This window comes from Amblyomma americanum, chromosome 2 (genome assembly GCF_052857255.1).
Source record: "Amblyomma americanum isolate KBUSLIRL-KWMA chromosome 2, ASM5285725v1, whole genome shotgun sequence".
NCBI classification, from domain to species: Eukaryota; Metazoa; Arthropoda; class Arachnida; order Ixodida; family Ixodidae; genus Amblyomma; species Amblyomma americanum.
In genome coordinates, this window is record NC_135498.1 from 87408910 (window position 1) to 87424263 (window position 15354).

At 47.2% G+C, this 15354-nt stretch overlaps 1 protein-coding gene across 1 annotated transcript in view; it reads right to left on the minus strand.

Annotated features, from left to right (window-relative positions):
* The window catches only part of LOC144121558 (angiopoietin-2-like), a 45813-nt gene extending 41843 nt beyond the window's left edge, over positions 1-3970 (minus strand). The window contains exon 1 of the mRNA XM_077654830.1: positions 3433-3970. The gene's annotated coding sequence lies outside the window, so the exon portion shown is untranslated. The remainder of the gene's footprint in view (positions 1-3432) is intronic.
* Positions 3971-15354: the final 11384 nt, after the last annotated feature.

The window sequence follows — 15354 nt, forward strand, 5'->3', positions numbered from 1 at the left end:
CCAGGATTCAGTACCCATAACTACGTGTGGGTTAACCAAATCTAAGAGTGCAGCAAAGTCATCATTTTTTGTTTTTAAGACTACAGCAATTGATGACAATAACCTTCAAGTCATTTGCTGGCTGCAACCTTTTTACTGGAGCATTTCGTGGTGGCTCTTGGCCCATACTGGTTACTTTATCATTCGTACTGTCATAAATGAAAACTCCATTTTACATGGTCAGCTTGTTAAAGTGCAATTTAAATGAGCCACTACGGTCGCGTGCTAACTGAAATAACATTTTTTTGGAGCAATTCTTACTTTTTTGAGTAATCTTGGGGGATAATAAATTCTGTATTTTTAGTTTACGAGCATCATCAAGCACTCCGTGTTTGTGCTTAAATGAGAAGAATTTGACAATCAACGGCCGTGCCTTCTGGTTCGTGCTGTCCTAGCCGGTGCGCTCTTTCTATAAACTGCGAACTAACCGAAATGTTTAGTTTCTCTGAAGGAAATGAAACGACTGTTGCCTCTCATTCTGTCTATGTTTCTTCCTGTGCATCCGGAAGGCCATAGATTATTAAACCGTTCCTTCGTGACCTGTTATCCAGGTCATCTTGGCTATCCCGCAATGCCGCAACCGAAGAGACTGCTGTATCAACACGTGTTGAAATATTTTCTACTGCGCAGCCGCCCATTTACTGCCTCTTAGTTTTTTGTATTGTTTTCTTGCTAAGGCACTGTCTTCTTTATCCGTCAGCCCCGCTGTGGCTAACGCAGGGGATTAGCCGGAAAAAATGTCTAGTCACCATTACTGTCGCAGACACACCTCCAGCGCAGCGTGCTCTGACCTGTCAAACTCTGCTGAACATCAAGGAACGTAGAGTAGAGCTCATAAGCAGAGCTGAGCATCTAGTGATGCAGAGCGCTAATTAGCAGCAAAAAAAAATAAAAATGGTTTTTGGGAATAGCGCAGTATCTGTCACATCTCGGCGGACACCTGAACCGCGCCGTAACGAAAGGGATAAAGGAGAAGTAAAAGAAGGAAGGAAGGAAGAAGTGCCGTAGTGAAGGGCTCCGGAATAATTTCGACCACCTGGGGATCTTTAACCTGCACTGACATCGCAAAGCATACGGGCGCCATTGCGTTTCACATTCGTCGAAACGCCGCTGCCGAGGTCGGGTTCGAACCAGGGTACTCCATACCAGTAGCCGAGCACCCTAACTACTGAGCCACCACGGTGGGTAATTAGAAGAAGCCTATATTGAAATTTAAAACCTGCATAAGATCGAAGATGAACTTATGTTCTGGCAGTCATCACATCAGATTGAGATTCCAAGCGCCCGAGAATCCGTTGAAGGAAGAACCGGAGATCATAACCTGTAACAACCACGGAAAACTCCGCGATTACTTAACCTTAAGAAGTCGAAGGATATTTACACAAGTAGATTTGAAAATTATTTTTCTAATATTTCTGAGACAAATATACCGATGCCGAGAATATTGTCGAAATTGAACCTTCAAGTGCGCAATATTTGTTTGGGTGCTGTAAAATTTTGTCCTTCACATGTTGTAAAAACTATGCCATTCTATAAACCTAATATTTAAACTTTACACAAAGAAGTCTGCGGGACCTGATGGCATCCCGAACTTGTTTTTTGTACGCTACTCATTATGAACATGTCGATACCTTGTTGTAATATTTCGCGTGTTTCTAGCTTCCTGTACAGTTCCTTCATCCTGGAAAATGGCTCAAGTTGTCCCTTTATTCAAGAGCGGTGACAAGCAAACAATATCCAATTATAGACCAATCTATCTAGCCTCTCTTGCATGTAAAATTTTAGAGCACATCATCTACAAACACATTATGGAATACTTGAAATCACATCATTTATTAACGAATGCTCAGCATGGCTTCAAACGCGGTTTCAGCACTTTGGCACAACTTAATGAATTCACTCATAATATTTGCAATAACCTGGATGCGGGCAATCAAATAGACGCAATATTCTTTGATTTTTCGAAGGCGTTCGATACAGTGATCCACTCGAAACTAGTGTATAAACTTAACGCCATCCTGAAAAACCCCCACCTTCTCAACTGGATTTCAAATTTTTTTTCTAATCGTTCTCAATTTGTGTCTTTCAACGGAAGTAATTCTAGAATAGCAGACGTGCCCTCAGGAGTTCCACGTGGTTCTGTATTGGGTCCCTTGTTTTTCTTGATTTTTATTAACGACTTAGCTTGTGACATCACCTCTAAACTACGTCTGTATGCTGATGACTGCGTGTTATATCACAAAATTACATGCCTCGATGACCACTTACACCTGAAGAAATCATTCTCAGAATTTAGCTCTTGGCGCGACACATGGCAAATGACGATTAACATTCACTAAGAGAACAGCACCTCCCGTATTTACTTACAAAACAAACAATACCCCTATCCAGAGTGTGAATCAATACAAATACCTTGGTCTTCTTTTTACACCGAACATGTCATGGTCCAAACATGTAGATTTAATAACCTCAAAGGCACTTAAAAAGTTAGGATACCTGCATCGCGCAATAAAAGCTGCTCCTAGAGATAATAAAATACTAATGTGCAAGTCGCTAATCCGTCCGCTACTTGAATACGCCTCTCCTGTCTGGAACCCGCATAAACAACGCGGAATTAACCAAATCGAGGCAGTCCAGAAAAAAAAGCCGTTCGCTTATATACCACAGGTTTGATCGGGATTTCTCGCCTTACGCAGCACTTTCATCACTGGGCCTGCAACTGCTCTCAGCTCGACGAAGGGCTGAGTCTTTAAAATTTCTGCATTGTATTGCTAACTCTTCTTGCCGGACCTCTTCAAATGATTATCTAATCCCAGCTATACCATCTAAAACTAGAAGTCACCACAGCCTAAATATCACTCCTTATTTTGCCCGTACGAACACATTTATGTAAAGTTTCTTTCTGGAATTCTGGAATTCTTTACCTGGTTGTACGCTCTCCCTTCCCTTAAACTGTTTTTAGAGGCTATTGAATAGTATTGCCTTTTCTGCATATGTTTTTTTTCTCTACTCACAATGTCTCTGCTGCTCGCCATTGTTGTGCTCCTTGTTTCTCTACGTGGTTTTGTTTACACACACCCCTGCAATAGCCCAATAGGGCTGCAGTATGTACAAAAAAATTCAAAAATAAGCAAATAAAAGAGCACTGGTGGTTTAGCGATTACGACATTCTCTTGTTGAACAGGACAACGTGAATAATTGCAAAGGAACTTCATTTCCTACTGCACTCTCCTTGCCTCAAGTCGTAATCATCCTGTAAAATATCCTATCGCCCAAAGGTTAAATGTGTTTAAAAATAGGCTTGATTCGCGACTGCTGAGCGACTGACTCAGTGGCGCTTTCACTTCCCAGCTCTGTGAGCACATCGTCGGAATAAAAAGTTGTGACACTCACCTTCTAAGCAGGCCGCCGGTTTAAATCGCGGTTGTATCTTTCTAAGCGCCTAACAGAAGACGTGAAAACGCCCGAATCAGTCAGCACGTCTGATGGCAACGGAGCGCACCGCATGGCTTAAATAGGCAGCGGGAGGAAACATGAGGCGCGTACGGGTCAAGAGCCGGTCGCCTACGTTTGACAATACCTGTTGTTGGGCGAGTTGGTGCTGACGATGATCCATAACAGCGCGACAGACGGGACAAAGAAGAGGAGACACAACACACAGCGCTGACTCACAACTAAAACGTTTATTGGCTGCCAGCCAGTATAAATACTGGCCTGGTGGCCGGGAAAAGAATACAAGCACGCTTGACTTGCGTGATATCAAACATCGCCAGTTCATCAGGCACGTGTCAACATACAAGAGTCATCAGTGCAAAATATCACCCCTACAGCAGGCACGAGTTTTCATTCACAATCAAGGTAGCGGGTTTCCTTATCCGACAAGGCTACAGAGGGAGTGCTGATACACTGATCTGAAGTCCTAGCTATCAGGTGGGCTTCCATTATTTCCATAGTTAGCGAGTCGCGGTTCTTACCTAATACAGAGCATTCCTTGTAAAGGGGAAAACAAGTTTTTGAGTCGTCGTTGTCTTCCTCGTCATCGTCATCTTCGTTGTCTTTGCAGTTTCTGCAATGTTTTGCTACGTGGCCTGTGATAGTGACACCAGAGATATTATATTGGTGCTCCTTTAATATTTCGTTAACACATCGGCCAGTTTGGCCGATGTAACATTTGCCACATGACAGAGGTAGAGAGTAGATGACCCCTTCCCGGCAAGGCACGAATTGTTTCGCGTGCCTTATCAAGCAGCTGCGTGGTTCCCTTCCTACTGAATTTACTTTTTTGACCAGGCTAGACAGTCGCTTAGGCGCCGAGAAGACAACTTCGACACCAGCATGTTTCCCAATTCTTTTCAAGTTATGCCAGACTTGGTGCAGATACGGTACTACGGCAAACTTTCTTTTCTTTTCCTCCTGTCTCGCTTCACCTATCTTATCCAGTCCGACCTTTTCCTTCAGTTTTTCCTCCCGCCCGGAGTCTTGGCTCTGTTGGGTGGTGTCCAGCCGTCTGCCAGCCATGGAAGAAAACTGTGCAAGTTGCTCAGAGCGGAATGGCAGCAAAGGGTGAGAATATACAGGGAGCAGCTCAAGCTTCGGATGCAGCTTTCCGTGGGACCGGTCCCCTCAAGCAATCAATGCCATCAGCTATCACGGTGTATCGACCGCACCACAGATTTCCTTTGGCAGCAAACGCTTCCCGGTCTTCGTGCGCTGCTGCCGAAGAAGAGTGCAACAACTGCACAACAGATCTACACCACTGAGAGCGTCCCGTTTCCTGGATACGTCAGGAAAGTCCTGAGCCTGGGGCTCAAGTTTGCAGTGGAGCCAAAGAGATCGAGACCTGAACTTCTGGCCATGGTGAGGCAAGTGGCCAAGCAGGCCGACAAAACTGAGGTGGACCGATGCATATCGGAAGGTGTAGACGTGCTAACAAGGTACAGGTCGTCGCGGAAGAAGCTACCTCTACAGAAGACCATTAGCTGGCTGAAAGATAACTCACTCTCTCTCCTACTTGCTGACAAGGACGGAGGTTTTGTCGTTCTGGACAGGGATGTGTATGTGTCAAAAGCATCAGAAGCTGTTCTTGCTGTGTTTGAAAAGCGCAATGATGTGTCAATTGCCAAGGTCAAGAGCAGGGCAAAAAAACTCGTCAATAATTTGAAATTAAATGCGCTGTCAAGTAAGATCAACAGCAGCTCCAAATCCTTGTTGGAAGTGTTCTTCACAGCGAAAACCAATAAGCCTGAATGGCCGTTCCGCGTAATAGTCTCCGAAATTGGAACATGGCAGCAGCATGTAGCGAAATTCCTGCAGCAGAAACTGAATGTTTTGTCGATTGATGATCCTATTAGAATAAATCGCTCGGACGATATGATTGAATTCTTGAAATTCAACTACAATAAGAAGCTCCGTGGTTTTTCAGTCGATGTAAAGGATCATTATTACACCTTGCCTCAAGCAGAAATTCTGCCATCTGTAAGTGACCTCATTGACCAACATGGTGCTATAGCGTTTCAAAATGAGTGCGGAATTTCCACTCGCGGCTTCCTCGAATTGCTTTCACTCTATCTTGTCTCGACGTTTGCCGAATGGGAAGGCGAGGTTTTTATTCAAAAAGAAGGAATTTGTATTGGTTCGTGTTTAGCACCCTTTCTCAGCGATGTGTTTCTAGCTGCACGCGACAGAATGTTGAAAGAGCGTTTTGACAGGTCCAGTGTTTGTCGTATTTTTAGATTTGTGGACGACTACTTCGTGTTTTTAGACTGTGACAACCTCGATTTCGAGCAGCAATTGCATGACGTCTTATCGGTATTCTCAGAATGCCTTAATCCATTGATTTTAACACACGAAGTACCATCGAATGATTTTATTAGGTTTTTAGATCTTTCGCTTCATTTCACTCCATCTCATGTTTGTTGGGCTTTTGAGCCCCGTGGTGCAAAGCCAATCTTGCCTTTTTCATCAGCTCATTCAAAGCTGGTGAAGAGAGCAATCGCTTTTTCTGTGCTTTACAACGCTGTAATGAAATCTTGTGCGCACAGGTTGGAACGCAGCTTCTGTAACCAACTTAACCGCCTGTCAAAGGCTGGCTACCATGCAGACGTTTTGGGTTCTGTTGCGGAAAAACTGAAGGAAAAGGTCGGATTGGATAAGATAGGTGAAGCGAGACAGGAGGAAAAGAAAAGAAAGTTTGCAGTAGTACCGTATCTGCACCAAGTCTCGCATAACTTGAAAAGAATTGGGAAACATGCTGGTGTCGAAGTTGTCTTCTCGGCGCCTAAGCGACTGTCTAGCCTGGTCAAAAAAGTAAATTCAGTAAGAAGGGAACCACGCAGTTGCTTGATAAGGCACGCGAAACAATTCGTGCCTTGCCGGGAAGGGGTCATCTACTCTCTACCTCTGTCATGTGGCAAATGTTACATCGGCCAAACTGGCCGATGTGTTAACGAAAGATTAAAGGAGCACCAATATAATGTCTCTCGTGTCACTATCACAGGCCACGTAGCAAAACATTGCAGAAACTGCAAAGACAACGAAGATGACGATGACGAGGAAGACAACGACGACTCAAAAACTTGTTTTCCCCTTTACAAGGAATGCTCTGTATTAGGTAAGAACCGCGACTCGCTAACTAGGGAAATAATGGAAGCCCACCTGATAGCTAGGACTTCAGATCAGTGTATCAGCACTCCCTCTGTAGCCTTGTCGGATAAGGAAACCCGCTACCTTGATTGTGAATGAAAACTCGTGCCTGCTGTAGGGGTGATATTTTGCACTGATGACTCTTGTATGTTGACACGTGCCTGATGAACTGGCGATGTTTGATATCACGCAAGTCAAGCGTGCTTGTATTCTTTTCCCGGCCACCAGGCCAGTATTTATACTGGCTGGCAGCCAATAAACGTTTTAGTTCTGAGTCAGCGCTGTGTGTTGCGTCTCCTCTTCTTTGTCCCGTCTGCCGCGCTGTTATGGATCATCGCCTACGTTGCAACACTCAAGGGGAGCTTCACAACGCTCATCCTCAGCATCACGCTTTCTCCTTCTTTTTATCTTCTTCTTCGATGTGTGGTTTCTTGTAACCAAACGGTTTCACTGCATTGCGAACTCCTGACGCAACTGGTGTTTGCAGCTTGCTCTAAGCAGGAACCATTTTATCTTTGAGGTCTGCGTGGAAAACTGAGAACGCTAATAATGCAGGCCCCTTCGTATCATACATCCGTTTCGTTTGGAAGAACTTCCTCGTTGACAGCTCTACGCGTTTAGAGCGAAAGATTTAAATCAGAACGAAAGCTGCAAAACCCGACGAATCGCTGAAGCCTCGACCTTGACATTGACGTTGAATAAGTTAACAAAACAAACATTGCCGCAACAGGGTTTCGAACCCTCGGCGGCACGAAGAGATCAGCTTCGCAGGAAACTGCACGAGAGCGTTATGCTATCACCGCCGCCGATAACGTCTCGTGTTAAACTCTTGCTTTGAGCTCTGCAGATGGTCTTCATAAACTTCCATCTGCGGTACGGACAGATCACATGAGAAAAGATATATAGAAGAGTTTACGGACATTTATATACGCGTGGCCTGTTCCTAAACACCATGTTCGGGTTCGGACCTAACCATTCGATTCAGTATGTACTTCTACAGCTAAAAGAAGAAATCATTGACAAACATAGAGACCAAAGCAATTCTAGCATAAGAACTGAAATGTGCCTTCGATAATATCGAACATGATATCGTGCTTAAAAATTTACAGGACTGCAATTGTGGTGCAAGTACGTATAGTGATATCAAAGGAGTTCTTTGCAACCGAAGAGTTAAGCTCAATGCCGGAGAAGTAAAGTCGGAGTTCACGCGAATGGGAAGTAGAGGCTCACCGCAGGAAGCAGTGTTGTCCCCATTGATCTTCAGCATTGCCTTATTAGGACGGCCGAGCAGGCTGAACAGCATACAGGATGTCAAGCACGCGCTGTATGCTGCCGTCATTACGATTAGGACCTCTGGAGGGTCAACTGGGAGCAAGCAGGAAAGACTACGCTGTGCGTCGGATACCGTGTAGGCAATTCGGGGGTGATGAGAAGTTCCCGGGTTTGCCCTCTTTCATGTCAGATTGAAGGATTAATTTGGTGCCATAAAAAAGCATGACATCTCTTAATTTAACTGCGCAAGTGTCAGATAATTGCGGTTTTTATAACTATCTTTAATTTCAGCTAGAACCTCAGATGGCTGAGGCACAAGCAAGTTTAGCGTCTGTGGAGTTACAGGTCGTCATGAGAGAGAAAGAGAGAGAAACCATTTATTGGAAAGGCAGAGAATTTAATAATAATAATAATTGGTTTTGGGGAAAAGGAAATGGCGCAGTATCTGTCTCATATATCGTTGGACACCTGAACCGCGTCGTAAGGGAAGGGATAAAGGAGGGAGTGAAAGAAGAAAAGAAGAAGGAGGTGCCGTAGTGGAGGGCTCCGGAGTAATTTCGACCACCTGGGGATCTTTAACGTGCACTGACATCGCACACCCCACGGGCGCCTTAGCGTTTTTCCTCCATAAAAACGCAGCCGCCGCGGTCGGGTTCGAACCCGGTAACTCCGGAGCAGTAGTCGAGCGCCCTGACCACTGAGCCACCGCGGCGGGGCCAGAGAATTTAGCCGAATTTAGCCGATGAGTAAAAATCGCTGGTATGCTACTCTGCGTGGCGATGGGAATGTGGGAGATAAAGCGGGATGGAGAGAAGTATGGGAAAGGTTAAATTAAAGAGAAAAATCGGCTACTGATCCAGAGTTCCTGGGTTCGAACCCGGCGGCGGCAGCTGCGTTTTTATGGGGGCAAAACGCTAAGACGCCCGTGTGGTGTGCGATGTCAGTGCACGTTAAAGATACCCAGTTGGTTGAAATTATTCCGGAGCCCTCCACTACGGCACCTCTCTCATCCTTTATTATTTCACTCCCTCCTTTACCCCTTCTTTTACGGCATGGTTCAGGTGTCCAATGATATATGAGACATATACTGCGTCATTTCCTTTCCCCCAAAACCAATTATTATTATTATTAATACCCGCCGCAGTGGCTCAGTGGTTAGGGCGCTCCACTACTGATCCGGAGTTCCCGGGTTGGAACCCAACCGCGGCGGTTGCGTTTTTATGGAGGAAAAACGCTAAGGCGCCCGTGTGCTGTGCGATGTCAGTGCACGTTAAAGATCCCCAGGTGGTCGAAATTATTCCGGAGCCCTCCACTACGGCACCTCATTCTTCCTTTCTGCTTTCACTCCCTCCTTTATCCCTTCCCTTACGGCACGGTTCAGGTGTCCAACGATATATGAGACAGATACTGCGCCATTTCCTTTCCGCAAAAATCAATTATTATTGTTAATAAAGAGAAAAAAGAGAGAGAACGTAAAATACGGCCATTAATTGCCTAATGGCGACATCGGCGAGAAATGATGTAACGTATGAAATGTTTAGCAGCAAAGTCTGATAAATGGCCTATGAAAGTTCTGCGAGAAAAATGCATGAAAACCACGTGCTAAATGAAATTAGAGCTTGTCGAGATGTTGAATTCCTTTTAATACGTCAACAAAAAGTTATTTGCATGTCTCTGTTGCCTAGGGCAGGCTAAGGGACCTAAAACACTGCCCATTGTTAGAGGCACAGGGGAGAGCTTCGTATAGTACGCACGCTCATCCACATATGCAGGGCACTCATGCAAGACATGTTCCACAGATTCGATCGAGCCGCAGGTGTCTCAATGCGGACGGTTCTTTTCACTGAAACGGTATCGCAAGCCGTTTGCAAATGCAGCGTTCAGGCGAAGTCGGTGAAGTGTTTACAGGTGGCGAGGAATTCTGGTGGGAGTCTCGATCTGAGATGTGGGTTGAATGAGTAAAGAAATTGGTAATAATGTGTCGGCAAGCTCCAGATCCGACGCATATGTTCTGAAGCAAATCTTTTAGTTATTTGTGACGTGTGAAATTTTGTGAGGAATGTCATAATGCATGTTAGATATTAGTGGCCTTCCCGGGCCGCTTGATCTGCTTTTCATTGGCGAAAATGACGCAGTGTTCTGGTATCCACTGAAATGCTATGCAGTGGCCTGCAGCAGTTGCCAAGTGATGTAGATAGCTGATCTCATGGGACACGAGGTGATGATTGTTTATCTTCAGCAGGTTGGACAAGATATGCAGAGATGCTATAGAGTCGGTTATGATAACCCACCGGTGGTGGTGGTGCCGAACGTTCTTTGTTTGAGCTCTTCCACTTTTCTGCAGTTTTTTGCTTTTGTGCGTGAACTGTGTCCTCGTCATCCTTCGGGATGGCGGGACTACAACCCCTGCGTCCGCCCGTGGTCGCCGTTGACAGGACTGCGGCTCTACCAGGTGGCAACTCTAGTGCTGATGTGGAGCTTCCAGATTCGTCGGATCAATCCACGGTGACAGCGATGAATTCTGACAGCAGCAGCTTCACGCTTCCTGAGTCGCGCCCCCGGAAAAGGAAGTTGCGCCGGACATCGACAGCGGTTGAGTTGCCTACGAGGATTGTTGACCATCCAGGTGTCTTCTCAGTGGCCTTCGTTCCTACAACGCAGACGGCTAATCTGAACACCATTAACAGACAGCGGCTAACCCAGTTTTTCGACCGGGTTGTTCCGGGACAAGTCTGTGAAGTCAGAATTAATGCATGGAAGAATGTCCTGACAGTAGATGTTACATCTCAGGCATCAGTAGACAAGCTGAAAGAAACTAGCGTCCTCGATGGCATGGCGGTCCGCTCCTACGTTGCTTACGGGAAGCGGACAACCACTGGAGTTATCACTGATGTTGACCCGGAGATAGCTGACAAGGACCTCTGGTCGCTGATTAAATCTACGGCCCGGATTGTTGACATTCATCGTTTCGGGCCCTCCAAGTGTGTCAAACTAGTTTTTGAATCTGACGCTCTGCCATCCCACGTCAAGGTGGGCTATGTGAGGCATCCTGTCCGCCTGTATGTTCTTAAACCTGTTCAGTACCACCAGTGCAACAAGATAGGTGATGTGAGTGCTGTTTGCAAGAATGAAGTATTCTGCCATCGATGCGGCGGGATGCACCAGCATGACACCTGCACGACGGAGACTATAAAGTGCGCCAACTGCTTGGGTGCCGATGAGGCCACAGCTAAGGACTACCCTAAGCTGCAAAACGAAAGACTCATCCTGAAAAAGATGGTGAAGGACAATTCGACCCACCAAGAAGCGGCGGCGCGTATTCATCGCCGCAAACATCGTTCCCGGCGGCGTCGTTCGGTTCCACACAATTCTAGTCCACTTGCACCACAGTCACAGGAAGTATCAGCTCAGCCGGCACAGCAGCATGAGCCTAACAACGATAACAAGACGTCTGCGGCCGTGTCCCATGTTACCGCAGTAGCTCAGTCTGATGCGTTTGTGTTACCTTCTTCCTCTGATGCTGATTGGCCTGCTCTGCCATCCAAGGAGATCGACATGGCAAGACCAAGACCGGTTGCCACTCCAGCTGACACTGTTGGCAAGCCCGAAGGTCACGATGTGAGCATAATGTTAAAAAAAGCTTGTGTGTTCAATGCGCGTGCTCCTTTCAGGCATTAACACGCCAACAGCAAAGATTATTGTGCAGTTTTTAGATGCACTTGAGCTGCCCTTGGCGGCGTTGCTGTAATTCATTATGGCACAACCAAAACCCACCTCATCTGTGCCAATGCACGTGCGCCGTAGTGTAGTGGTTTAATGGAATGCCCGAGGCCTACGAGGTCGTCTGAGTGACTTCCGGCAACGCGTCCACAAGTACCGCTTCCCTGTGCTGGTTATATGTGAGCCCAACATGCCGTCGCCTTTCCGCCTTTCTGAATAGGTGCTGCTGTGGTCTCGCACAGAAGACGAAACTAGCAAAGTGTAAGTTTGCATACGCCAAGACACTGCGCTCGTCCGCCAAGTTCTACAGCCACACAACACAAACCATTACATCTGTTTGACAGTCACGCTAAAAGGACGGGTCTTTTCGATAATCGGTGCCTACATTCCACCTAGAGATGCCATTGATACTTCGTACCTATATTCAGCCATCCAGAGTTGTCCAGCTCCTTATATCATAGTGGGCGATTTTAATGCTCATCACCCTCAGTGGGGCAGTGCTGTTATAAATAACCGAGACAGGAACCTGTTTGAATTTATGCACTCCCAGAACTTCATCAATATCAGTGATGGTTCACCTACGTTTCTGCGTGGCACGTCGTACAGCTGCTGCTTGGATCTGACGTTTGTTTCAGCAAGTCTCCAGTTTTACGTCAGCTGGTGCAATGACGTGGAAACACATGGGAGTGACCACATTCCAACGTATGTTTGCGTCAAGTGGTACGCACCCACTACTCCGTCTCGCGTGCGATATGCAGACTGGCCTGCCTTTAGGTCGTCCGTGGAGATTTCCTGTGTGGACCACTCAACACCATCTAAAATAGAAGGCCGGATTACGTCCTCTCTCAGTGAGACCACGCGCTATATATGTGCGCCTACGCCAGGGTCTACTATTGACGTGGAATTCGAAAGACTACGCGCAGTCCGTCGGCGCGCCGAAAGGAAATACAGAAGAACCAAATCCACGTATGATCTTGCCTTTTGTCGCCGAGTTCAACGACAAATAAAGCGCCCCCTAGCGAGACTCGGGAGACAACGTTGGAGGCAGTTCTGTTCATCGCTGGACCCTCGCAAACCACTGTCGCGTATTTGGCATGTAGCCAGGAGCTTGCGTTCACCCCCGCAGGAACGCTATCCTTTCCATGCCCTGTCTATTTTCCAGCGCCGTAATAATGTAGAGGTAGCAGAAGAATTCTGCAAAATGGTTGTGGGCACAACTATGGTACCTTCAACCAGTTTGGAGGCTTTTGTACCACATTCACCAGATGACCACTACGACATGCTATTCACGATGCCTGAACTAGAAGCTGCTCTTTCCTCGTGTAGGCGTTCATCTGCACCTGGTTCTGACGGGATTTCGTACGCGTCCCTCTCTCACCTTGGCATGGAATGCCGAACTGTGCTGCTCAGTTACTACAATGATACATGGGCTTCCGGAATCGTTCCAGAACACTGGATGATCAGCCGCCTGGTTGCACTTTTGAAGCCTGGCAAACCTCCTTATGAGCTTACCTCATACCGGCCAGTTGCACTAGCAAGCTGCGTCGGCAAAGTTATGGAGCGAATGGTGCTCGCGCGGCTCGAATGGTTTTTAGAGCAGAATGCTCTGTATCCGGATATGATCACCGGGCTCCGGAGGGGACGTTCTTCGATTGACAGCGTAATCGACCTCATATCGACAGTGGAACATGAAAAACGTAGTCGCCGACTCGTCGCTGCTGTCTTCTTGGACATCAAAGGTGCCTACGATAATGTACTTCATGACGCCATCCTTGATGCCCTTGACGACATTGGCGTTGGCGGCCGGATGTGTTCGTGGATTGGGAGATACCTCAACGGCCGGTCTGTTTACATGTCTACGCCTGATGGGGATACTACCCGTCATCAGGTATGCCGTGGAGTTCCTCAGGGAGGAGTTCTTAGCCCAACCCTATTTAACGTGGCATTGATTGGACTGGTGAATGAACTTCCCACTAACATTCACATCAGTGCCTATGCTGATGATATCTGCATCTAGGCGTCGGGTTCGACACGTCCGCAAATGCGTGCGAGGTTACAACGTGCCGTGTCATCTACTTCAAGGTACCTACGACGTTAGGGTTTGCACTTGGCAGCTGAAAAATGTGCTGTGGTCGCATTCACGCGCAAGTTTGTCTGCCACTACCCGGTAACTCTTCAAGGGGTTGCAATACCATACGTCTCCCACCACAGATTTTTGGGCATTATCATTGACCACGATCTGTCATGGTCGAGGCATATAAACATGCTAAAGAAAAGACTCACTCTTTTTTGCCATGTGCTTCGCTTTGTGGCAGGCATTAAATGGGGCCCAACGGAGCGCTTCTTGCTTCGACTTTACTATACCCTCTTTATTGGCTGCATTCGTTACAAGCTTCCTGTACTCTCTAACATGAGTATTTTCTGCTTGCGGACATTAGAGAGTGTCCAAGCACAGGCGCTCAAGATATGCCTCGGATTACCACGTTGTGCCTCGAACAAAGGCACGATTGAGGAATCTCGTGCGTGCCCAATATCGGTCTACCTGTCACACGAACCACTTCGTGTATATTTACGTGCGCTTACACGGCACCGCTGTCACCCGCTGACGAAGACTTTTGATGAGCGACCGGACAGCAGTTTTGCACGCGCACTGCGCTTCCATCGCTCCGAATTGCCTTCAGACTATGCCCTGCCGCATCATTCCTTGCAGCCCCCATGGGTAATGGCTGAGCCTTCAGTCTGCCTGCATGTCCCTGGCATAATCAAGAAGTCTGCGATGCCGGTTAGCGGACTGAACCAACTCGCACTTGCCTACATCTGGTCAGAATACCACAAATGTGTGCACGTCTACACGGATGGATCTGCGTCTCGAAATGCATCAACAGTAGCGTTCGAAATCCCTGCACAACAGACGACCCGCAGATTCATTTTGCGACACAAGTCTAGTTCAACCGCTGCAGAGCTTATGGGCCTTCGGGAATCGATTCGCCACATCTGCGGAGAACCGCCTCAGGAGTGGTGCATTTTCACCGATTGTAAACCTGCGCTACACATTTTAGGATGCTTCCTACGCCACACAGCCTACCAAGCTCTGGCTCTTGATATCATTAGTCTCGTATCATTTTCTCAGGGAAATGGCCACCGTATAGTGTTTCAGTGGATCCCCGGACACTGCGGACTCGATGGAATTGAGACCGCCGACGTTGAAGCAAGGAGCGCCTTCCGCAGTGGCCTGCGTACAGCTGTGCCGTTCTCTATAGTGGACACAACTTGTCTCCTTTCGGAATTGATGAGGAGGGCGACGGCTAGGTACTGGGCCCTGCCAGACACCCGCCATATCCGCCTTAAACGGCTAGATCCGACGATGACCTTTTCAGTTCCTCGCGGAATACCTCGCCCTATTGCATGCGTTATCCGTAGACTACGTTTAAACGTGGCATTCACGCGCAAATACTTGCACTTAATAGGACAAGCGGACTCCCCAAAATGTACCACATGTGGCGTGCTAGAGACTATAGAACATGTTTTAGTGGCGTGTCCAGCGTATGCACGTGAACGACTCATACTCGCATCTGCTCTGAAGCCTATGAACACATCGCTCCTTTGTGAGGATTTGATCCTCGGCGCTTGGCCAGATAGTTTTAGAACTGTAAAGGCAACGCGAGCGCTCTCACGCTTTTT